The sequence below is a fragment of the Asparagus officinalis genome, chromosome 2, assembly GCF_001876935.1.
Source record: "Asparagus officinalis chromosome 2, Aspof.V1, whole genome shotgun sequence".
Classification (NCBI taxonomy): domain Eukaryota; kingdom Viridiplantae; phylum Streptophyta; class Magnoliopsida; order Asparagales; family Asparagaceae; genus Asparagus; species Asparagus officinalis.
Window position 1 is genome coordinate 1,088,333 of NC_033795.1, and position 8,340 is coordinate 1,096,672.

Consider the following 8,340-nt stretch of genomic DNA (forward strand, 5'->3'; position numbering starts at 1 on the left):
GATGGCTCCGGTCAATGGCTGGACTGTGCTGCTATTTTCGAGAGAGGTGCGGGTGCCCGCTAGTAAAGATGGAGGCTTGGAGGCCGAAGAGGGGGTCGAAGCGGAATTGGAGGCTAGGGTTAGAGTTTTGGCACTTCAAGCTAGTTGGATGCAATAAAGATGTTTGATGAAATATCGCACAAGAATTTTGTTGCTTGGAATTCTATTATACTATTAAAGATCGAATTCATCAAAAAAAACATCTCAAATTACTATGATCTTTATTCTTTTATTTTTGTTGGTCGTTCCTAGGATATGAGAGATATTGTTAAGAGGACTAATCTTTGTTTAAAATTTTATTTTACATAGACCATTTTTGGCTTGGAAATTATATGTAGCTGTACATAATGAGTTGGTAATTGAGAAATACAAACCTACATACAAAAATGTTTATTTGAAATAATGGGTGTGTAAATATTTAGTAGATTAATTGTTAAGTTTTACCTAACACTCGTGAACTATAGCTAATTAATTGTTAACATTTACATGTTCTATGTTAAGTATAGTTGAGTATGTGTTAAATTTTTTTTTAAATGTTAAACTTAGTTGATTAGTTATTAAGTTTTACCTAAAACATGTGAACTATAGCTGATTAACTGTTAACCTTTAGTTGTAAGTATAATTGAATAACTATTAAATTTTTTCTTTTAAATGTTAAGTTTAGTAGATTGAATGTTATGTTTACCTAATACATGTAAACTATAGCTGATTGGCTGTAAACATTTACATGTTCCGTGTTAAGTATAATTGAATAATTGTTAACTTTTGAAATGAGAACCACAATGTACCAAAAGATGAGATTGAGATATTGCCACCAATTACTGCTAAAAAGAAGAGGAGAAATTAAATAAGGCTGTATAATGTAAAACATTAATTACTCCCCTTATTCTATGTCTGTTAAAATTTAAAAGTAATTGTTAACATATGTATGTTAAAATTCACTTAAGAACCATAGATACTTATTTTATGTCTGTTAAAATTCAAAAGTATTTGTTAACATATGTTTGTTAAAATTCACTTGAGAACCATAAGTACTTTTGAATTTTAACATAAGGGGGAGTAATTGATATTTTACATTATTCTATTTGTCCCCTTCCTTTTAATAGTAGTTGGTGGCAATATTTCGATCTCATCTTTTGGTATATTATGGTTCTCATAATTTAAAAGTTATAAATTACTCAATTATGCTTAATATGGAACATGTAAATGTTTACAGCCAATCAACTATAGTTTACATGTATTAGATCAAACATAACAATTAATCTCCTAAACTTAACATTTAAAAGAAAAAATAATAGTTACTCAATTATACTTTACATGGAAAAGCTAAAGTTAATAGTTAATCAACTATAGTTCACATGTTTTAGATAAAGCTTAATAGCTAATCAACTAGACATAACATTTAAAAGAAAAAGTTAGCACTTGTTGAACTATACTTAACATGGAACAAGCAAACGTTAACATCTAATTAGTTATAGTTTACGTATGTTAGGTAAAACTTAACAATTAATCTACACAACCCATTATTTCAAATGAACACTTTTATATGCAGACTTTAATTTATTTCTCAATTACCAACACATTATGCACAAACTACATATAATTTCCAATCCAACAAATGACCTATGTACAATAAAATTTTAAACAAAGACTAATTATCTCAACAATATCGATCTCTTGTATCCTATGAACGACCAACAAAATAAAATAATGTTCATCATAGTAATTTGAGATGCTTCATTTGATGAATTCGATTTTTAATAGTATAATAGAGCTCCAAACAACAAAATTCTTATGCGGCATTTCATCAAACACCTTTATTGTATCTAACTATCTTGAAGTGTCAAAACTTTAACTCTAGCCTCCAATTTCGCCTCAACCCCTTCTTCGGCTCCCAAGCCTCCAACTTTGCTAGCAGGCATCTGCACCTCGCTCGAAATAGCAACACAGTCTGACCATTGGCCGACACCATCTTCCTCAGCTCGGCAAGCAAAACCTCAAAAATAGGGTTTCTCCCTCGCTACCTACCTTTTTATGGTAGATCTTCAATCTCCTTCCACTCCTTCCTCTTCTCCCTCATGCAATCCTCGGTTTGAATCTATACATTGAACTATAGCACATTCTTCAAGCCCTTGCACCCAGGGTTTCTGCACTTGCGGGAGCAAAATCAAGAGATTCCGAGGAGGAGGAGGAGGAAGGAGGGGAGAAAGGAGAGAGGGTTGGCGGGTAGGGTTAGAATTAGGGATTAGGGGAGGACTTACAGGAGGTGAGAGATAGATCAGAAGATGAGGAAGGAGCAGGAGAAGAGGATGACAGAATGAGGATCAGGAAGCCGAGGGTGGTGGCGGAGAGAAGAGTGATTGCAGCAGGAGAAGGAGGAGTTTTGGGTTGCTAGAGTTAAGGGTTTGACGCTTGGATTTTGAGATGAGGACATAGAATGAAGAGGAGGAAGAAGATGAGTTGGGTTTTGGTTGAAATATAGTTTTTGGGAGAGGGGCAAAGTTGTATTTTGAATCAAATACACATAATATTGGGCTGTAGATGAGCTGAAGGGGCTGGAATGATGGATCGTATTTTTTTCAGTAATTGATGACTTATGCTGTAAGAGGCTGGGTCATATGAGTTTATCAAATTTGGGGTCTTGTCACAATTTTTTCTTGTTATTAACATTTTTGGATTTTTCTGACCAAAAGTAGAGCCTCCCTCCAAATTCATAGTACTCTGTGTTTCGAACTTTCGAAAAATAAACTAATGAAGCGTAACACCAATGCCAGAATATTCCCCTCATATGCCCTCAACCTAAATAATAGGGTTTTTGGCTCCATACATTTCGTTCCACTGCCTCGCGTCCAATTCACCGTCCGATTCACCGCTCACTCCCCCCTCGTACTCTCATTCTTCCACGTGTCAATCTCTTCCTCTTACGGATTGGTAGACGATAGGTAAATAGATCTTTTGAGACAACGTACCTAAATAGAAAATCAAATCAGAAAAATTCCAGCCCTCCTCTTTGTCCTCCCCTAATTTCTAGGGTTAGGGTTTTGGTTCGCGATGCAGACGGAAGCTAGAGTCGGCGAGAGAGCTCTCAGCTCCGTCCATGGACGCCGTTGACGCTGGCGCTCGAAAGTTCTCGACGCACCGGAATCATCAGAAGCAGCAAAAGCAAGGGTTTCAGCAGCAGCCTCAGATCGGAACGGTGTCTCATCTTCTCGCCGGGGGAGTCGCCGGAGCGGTGAGCAAGACCTGCACTGCTCCGCTCGCTCGCCTCACGATCCTATTTCAGGTGATTCTTGAAATTTGTTTGATTGGTTGATTTAATCTTGAGAAAGAACCTCCTTTGAATTAGGGTTAGGGTTATTGTTGTGGATACCGCCAAAGAATAAGAAAGCAATGAAAGTTCATTTTTTGGTTTGGAAATTGAATGTGATTTCGGTTGACATGTTTAGAGGAGAAACCTTTTGCGAGCTCAAGATGCCAGGATGTTATAAAACCTAATAAAGGAGAAGTCTTTACTTTCAGATAGGATAATACATGTACCAACATATATTTGTGTTGGATTGGTTTGAAATCTGCCCTATTTTTGTGGAAAAAAGTATTATTTAATCTATTAGTGTCAATTTATTTTGCTGGGAGAAGTTCAAATGTGATATTGTTCAACCTTCAGACTTGAAACTATGGCAATCAAGTGACTTTGGCATCCTACATTGACCGTAAAAGGTGTCTTGTAGAGTTGGCACTGATAGATCGCTTGTCATATTCAAAGTTGGTGGATGGAGTACCATCCTATATGTTTTTTAATTAAAAAAATCAAAATTCCTCCTCACATGAAGCTGATTTTGGAATGTGGATTTAATTTCCATCTAGTTGGAATGCATTCTGTCATCTACAGTGTGCTGCATTTGTAGATTAACTCTGTGATAGATGAGCAGTGTATTTAAGGTTAACAGTGTACGCATTGCATTTGATCTTCTAGAGCACACTTCATAAGCCATTATCAGTTTATTCTTATCTGTCCTGGAAATGATCTATTTACTTGAATGGAATATGGACATTGATCTATCCTGACTGAATGCCTTTGCTATTTTGTCTTGATACTCGCTTATAGGTGGAGTGTCCTATGCCTGTCTAGAATTGATTGCCGATTTATAATTTTATGCACCTTATAATGGGCAAAGCAATCAGTCTATTGTCAGGATGTTAAGGTTTTCACTTTTTGAAATAAATATACATTTAGGCATCACCTTTGAACATGGGTAAATTGTTACTATTTCTGGAATGATATATTGCACCTTACCAATGTATGTGGATTGTTCTATTTAATATGTTAAATTGTCAATCTATGTTTTTTTAATTTCCCTTGTCCATTGCCATTTATATATCCTTTACTCTTTAGTTTCTCTACATGATCTACTTATGCTAGCACTTTTTTAACTCTCCATTTATCCCTTTAGGTGCAAGGGATGCATTCTGATGCCTCAACTCTAAGGAAGGCTAGTATCTGGCGTGAGGCTTCGCGTATAGTTTATGAAGAAGGGTTTAGAGCTTTTTGGAGAGGGAACTTGGTTACAATTGCTCACCGTCTCCCTTATTCTTCCATCAGCTTCTATGCTTATGAACGCTACAAAAGCGTAAGTGTGAAAACTTTGATGTTTCTTATAGATGTAGGTAGTGAGATAATTGATATGTTTATTTTTGAAACTTCATAGAATATTTTATTTTATCTTATTTCTTGCAGTTATTGCAATCTGGCCCTGGCCTTGACAGACATAAGGAGTATGTGAGTGCAGATGTTGGTGTACGGTTGCTAGGAGGTGGTCTTGCAGGAATTACAGCTGCATCCATCACATATCCGTTAGACCTAGTGAGAACACGTCTTGCAGCTCAGGTGATCTCATCATTTCTATGGTATGTTAACGCTGTTTATTAGTTCCTAATTATTTGTATGTTCAAATCTTTTCTCCTGGAGGTTTAATTGCATGATACCTCTTGCTTGCATTTCCTTTATCATTTTCTTTTTATAATCCTGTTAAGAAATAATTGCTACAATGGGATTTATAATAAATCTGGTTTATGCGAAGATACCAATATATAATTTCTTGAGAGGCACAAATTATTAATTCATTTGTTTCCCGTAGAGGGTAGATCTTTATTGTTATTACCTTCTATATCTACTTGAAGTTATAGTTTTTACTTTGCATTTAGCATTGTAGTAGATCTAGGCTGAGCTTTTGCATCCAAATGTACTTTAGACTTAATTTGGGTTATTGGCTTCTGTCCACTACTTATAAAGTCATGTTATATTGTGTTTGTGTGTCTGATATTTTTTCATCTAATTTTTGCAGACGAATAACATATATTACAGAGGTATTTCGCATGCACTTTGTTCCATATGCAGAGATGAGGGTGTCAGAGGTCTATATAAAGGCCTTGGAGCAACACTTCTGGTAAGATTCACCAAATATTTCAGATGTTATCATGGTCATATCCTGTACGTGTCGTTGTGGGCATTGATAAATGGAATTGCAGGGTGTTGGACCCAGTATAGCAATTAGCTTCTCTGTTTATGAAATGCTAAGATCTGGTTGGCAGTTAGAAAGGTATGGCAACTTCGGTTTTATTGAAATTAATTGTGCTCCATATGGTGAGAGGTTACTCCTTTGCATGATACAGTTAACTAACATGTAAATGTTTTGACTCTTTGCATGGCAGGCCACATGATTCTGCTGTCCTGGTTAGCTTAACTTGTGGAAGTCTTTCTGGCATAGCATCATCAACTGGTATGTATTGAAATTGTGATAAATAATTTACATGGGTTGAAAACATGTGATGTGAATTAGTTAATTAAATAAGTTGAAGTCTCCTGTTGAGATTTTTCATGATTGAAATTTTTGCGTGGAAGACATTTCAGCAATGAGAAACCAGGACTGGAGCTGTTCGCAGCCCGCATGTTAATTTTCCTGCTCTGCATTTACCAAATTACATGTCGGAACATCCGAGCATTCCAATGGATTACCTGTTTTCATGCTTTTGAGTACTCTTAATTAAAGAAAAAAAAATCATATGTTTGGTGATCTTTTGTCCGTCCATCAGGCTGTCAAACTTTTGTTTTATTCTTAAGAAGTCTTTCAATTTAGTACCTGTTTCTTGCATTGGCATAAATTTTTAAGTACAGATTTTTTTAATCCAAAAGCAGTCGTTTGAGCACATTTTAGAATTTATATGCAACTTCTCTTTTCCATGTGCACAAATGAATTTGCCTTCGGGGGCCTATAGCCTGGCTCACGTCCGGCCAACCAGATGGCATCATTAATTGTATTGGGTTGGTTACGTCTGCATCTGAGGTTGGGTTGGCTCGAATTAGGCTATTTAGTTGACCCAGATTTCTGTTTGTGGGGTGCGTGTGATCCACTAGAAAGCTGTTGCCTGACAACCACACCTTGGAGTTTAATTGACTAGGGCTATCTCTAGAGAGAACATTAAACTCAGAACTAAAGCTATCTTATATGAGAACAATGAATTCAGAACGATCAACTATTACTAATTCAGATTGCACATCCATGGTTCATGGTGTAATCTATGATTAAGTTTTCTTGGCCCCACAGTTAAACAATTATATCCCACCAAATGAATGGTTACATCCTGTATGGTCAAGGATTATCACCTCAAATGTATCCCTTATGCTGGGCCACAGCTAAATGACTTCATCAATCAGGCACTACCTATTACCTATATACACGTCTAGATGATTATATAGGTATCTTTTTATACTTAACCGATCCGATATGTTTTATTATTAATGGGCTGCTGCTTATGCAAACTTCAAGCTATTATAATACTTCATACTGTAATACTGATGTCGATGATAGAAGATCATACCTATTGAATCAGAGTATGTTGGGTGTTCCTTTTTTTATTTAACTCTTCTCTGGCTGATTAGTATAATTGAGTATATACGCTCTTCTGCTTTGTCCATATTTTCCTTCATCTTGGCCTTCTTCTAATGTTGACCTCAAATTGCCAATTGGTCGCAAAACATTGCCAAAGCATTAATTATTTTTTCCCACATGGAGTCTGGAAATTTGCTGAACTGACTCTTTGTTTTGGGAAACTATGATCTTAGAAATTCACAAGTATTTCTCATCTGTTTCTAGTTGGACTAATTGTTACTTGTGCTTTTATTTGGGACTCACTCATCAATTCTCACCCATCTCATTTATATTCATTATCAGTGACATTCCCATTGGATCTTGTGAGGCGACGAATGCAGTTAGAAGGTGCTGCAGGAAAAGCTCGGGTCTACAATTCGGGCCTGTTTGGTACATTTGGCCACATAATCCGATATGAAGGCTTTCGTGGTTTATATAGAGGAATATTGCCCGAGTACTATAAAGTTGTCCCCAGCGTCGGTATTGTTTTCATGACATACGAGATGCTCAAATCTTGCTTATCGGGTTCATCAGCCAGTGACTAGCGTTAAAAAAATTTATGTCAGAGTGAACTTTTGAGATATAATTAGGACAGTTTTGCAGTGTTGCAGAGTAACTTTCTTATGGTGGCAAGTTTTGTGGCTGCTGCCGGTAGTATGCCCTCATTTCTTGTATAGTAGTTGGTAGGTATATCAGTCCCAAAAGTGCATCGTGATCGTGTAATTTGGTCTTTTCCCCCCCGGGTGATTGCCATACTCATGTACGTTACATTTTATTGATGTCTTTCATAAAGGACTGAAAGTGTTTTTTTTTTCCTTTAAGGTAAATGAATATGGTTTTGTTTCCTTTGTTCTTTCACCTTTGTTTGGTGTAGCTCCCATTTGAGAAAGACCAAATACATGTAATCTCCTTGAAGTCCTCTGCACCTTCAGTCCGAGTATTGTGCGAATGACTTTTTTGTACCTTATAGTCTTGCTTGCGATTTTGTTGAAATTTTTCAGGCTTGGTGCTTCGTATTTGTTGCTATCATTCAAAGCTCCTCCCCAAAATTGCTATCGCACCGCCGAATGATAATAGCTAAGTACAAAGAGAAGAGGAATTACCCAAGTTTATAGTGTTCTTGCTGGCTTGCCTGCCTGCTGCTGCTCGTTTGAAACTTATTCAAAGGATTTGCTAAGAATGAGTTTGGAAAGGGAGGACAAACTTGACGGAGAATAGTAGACCCTGGATAAGTTTTCTAAGGACCAATTTCGATGGAAACAATTCAAATTTTTTTTTATTCTGCTCTCCAGCTCTATAATATTCCTCTTTCATAGATTTCGCTATTCAGGTTAATACTTAATAGTTAACTCAGTGGCTTTCTGTATTCATCGAG

The 8,340-nt window shown here is 36.5% G+C and overlaps 1 pseudogene; it reads left to right on the forward strand.

Annotated features, from left to right (window-relative positions):
* Positions 3,076 to 7,810, forward strand: LOC109829820 (annotated as a pseudogene).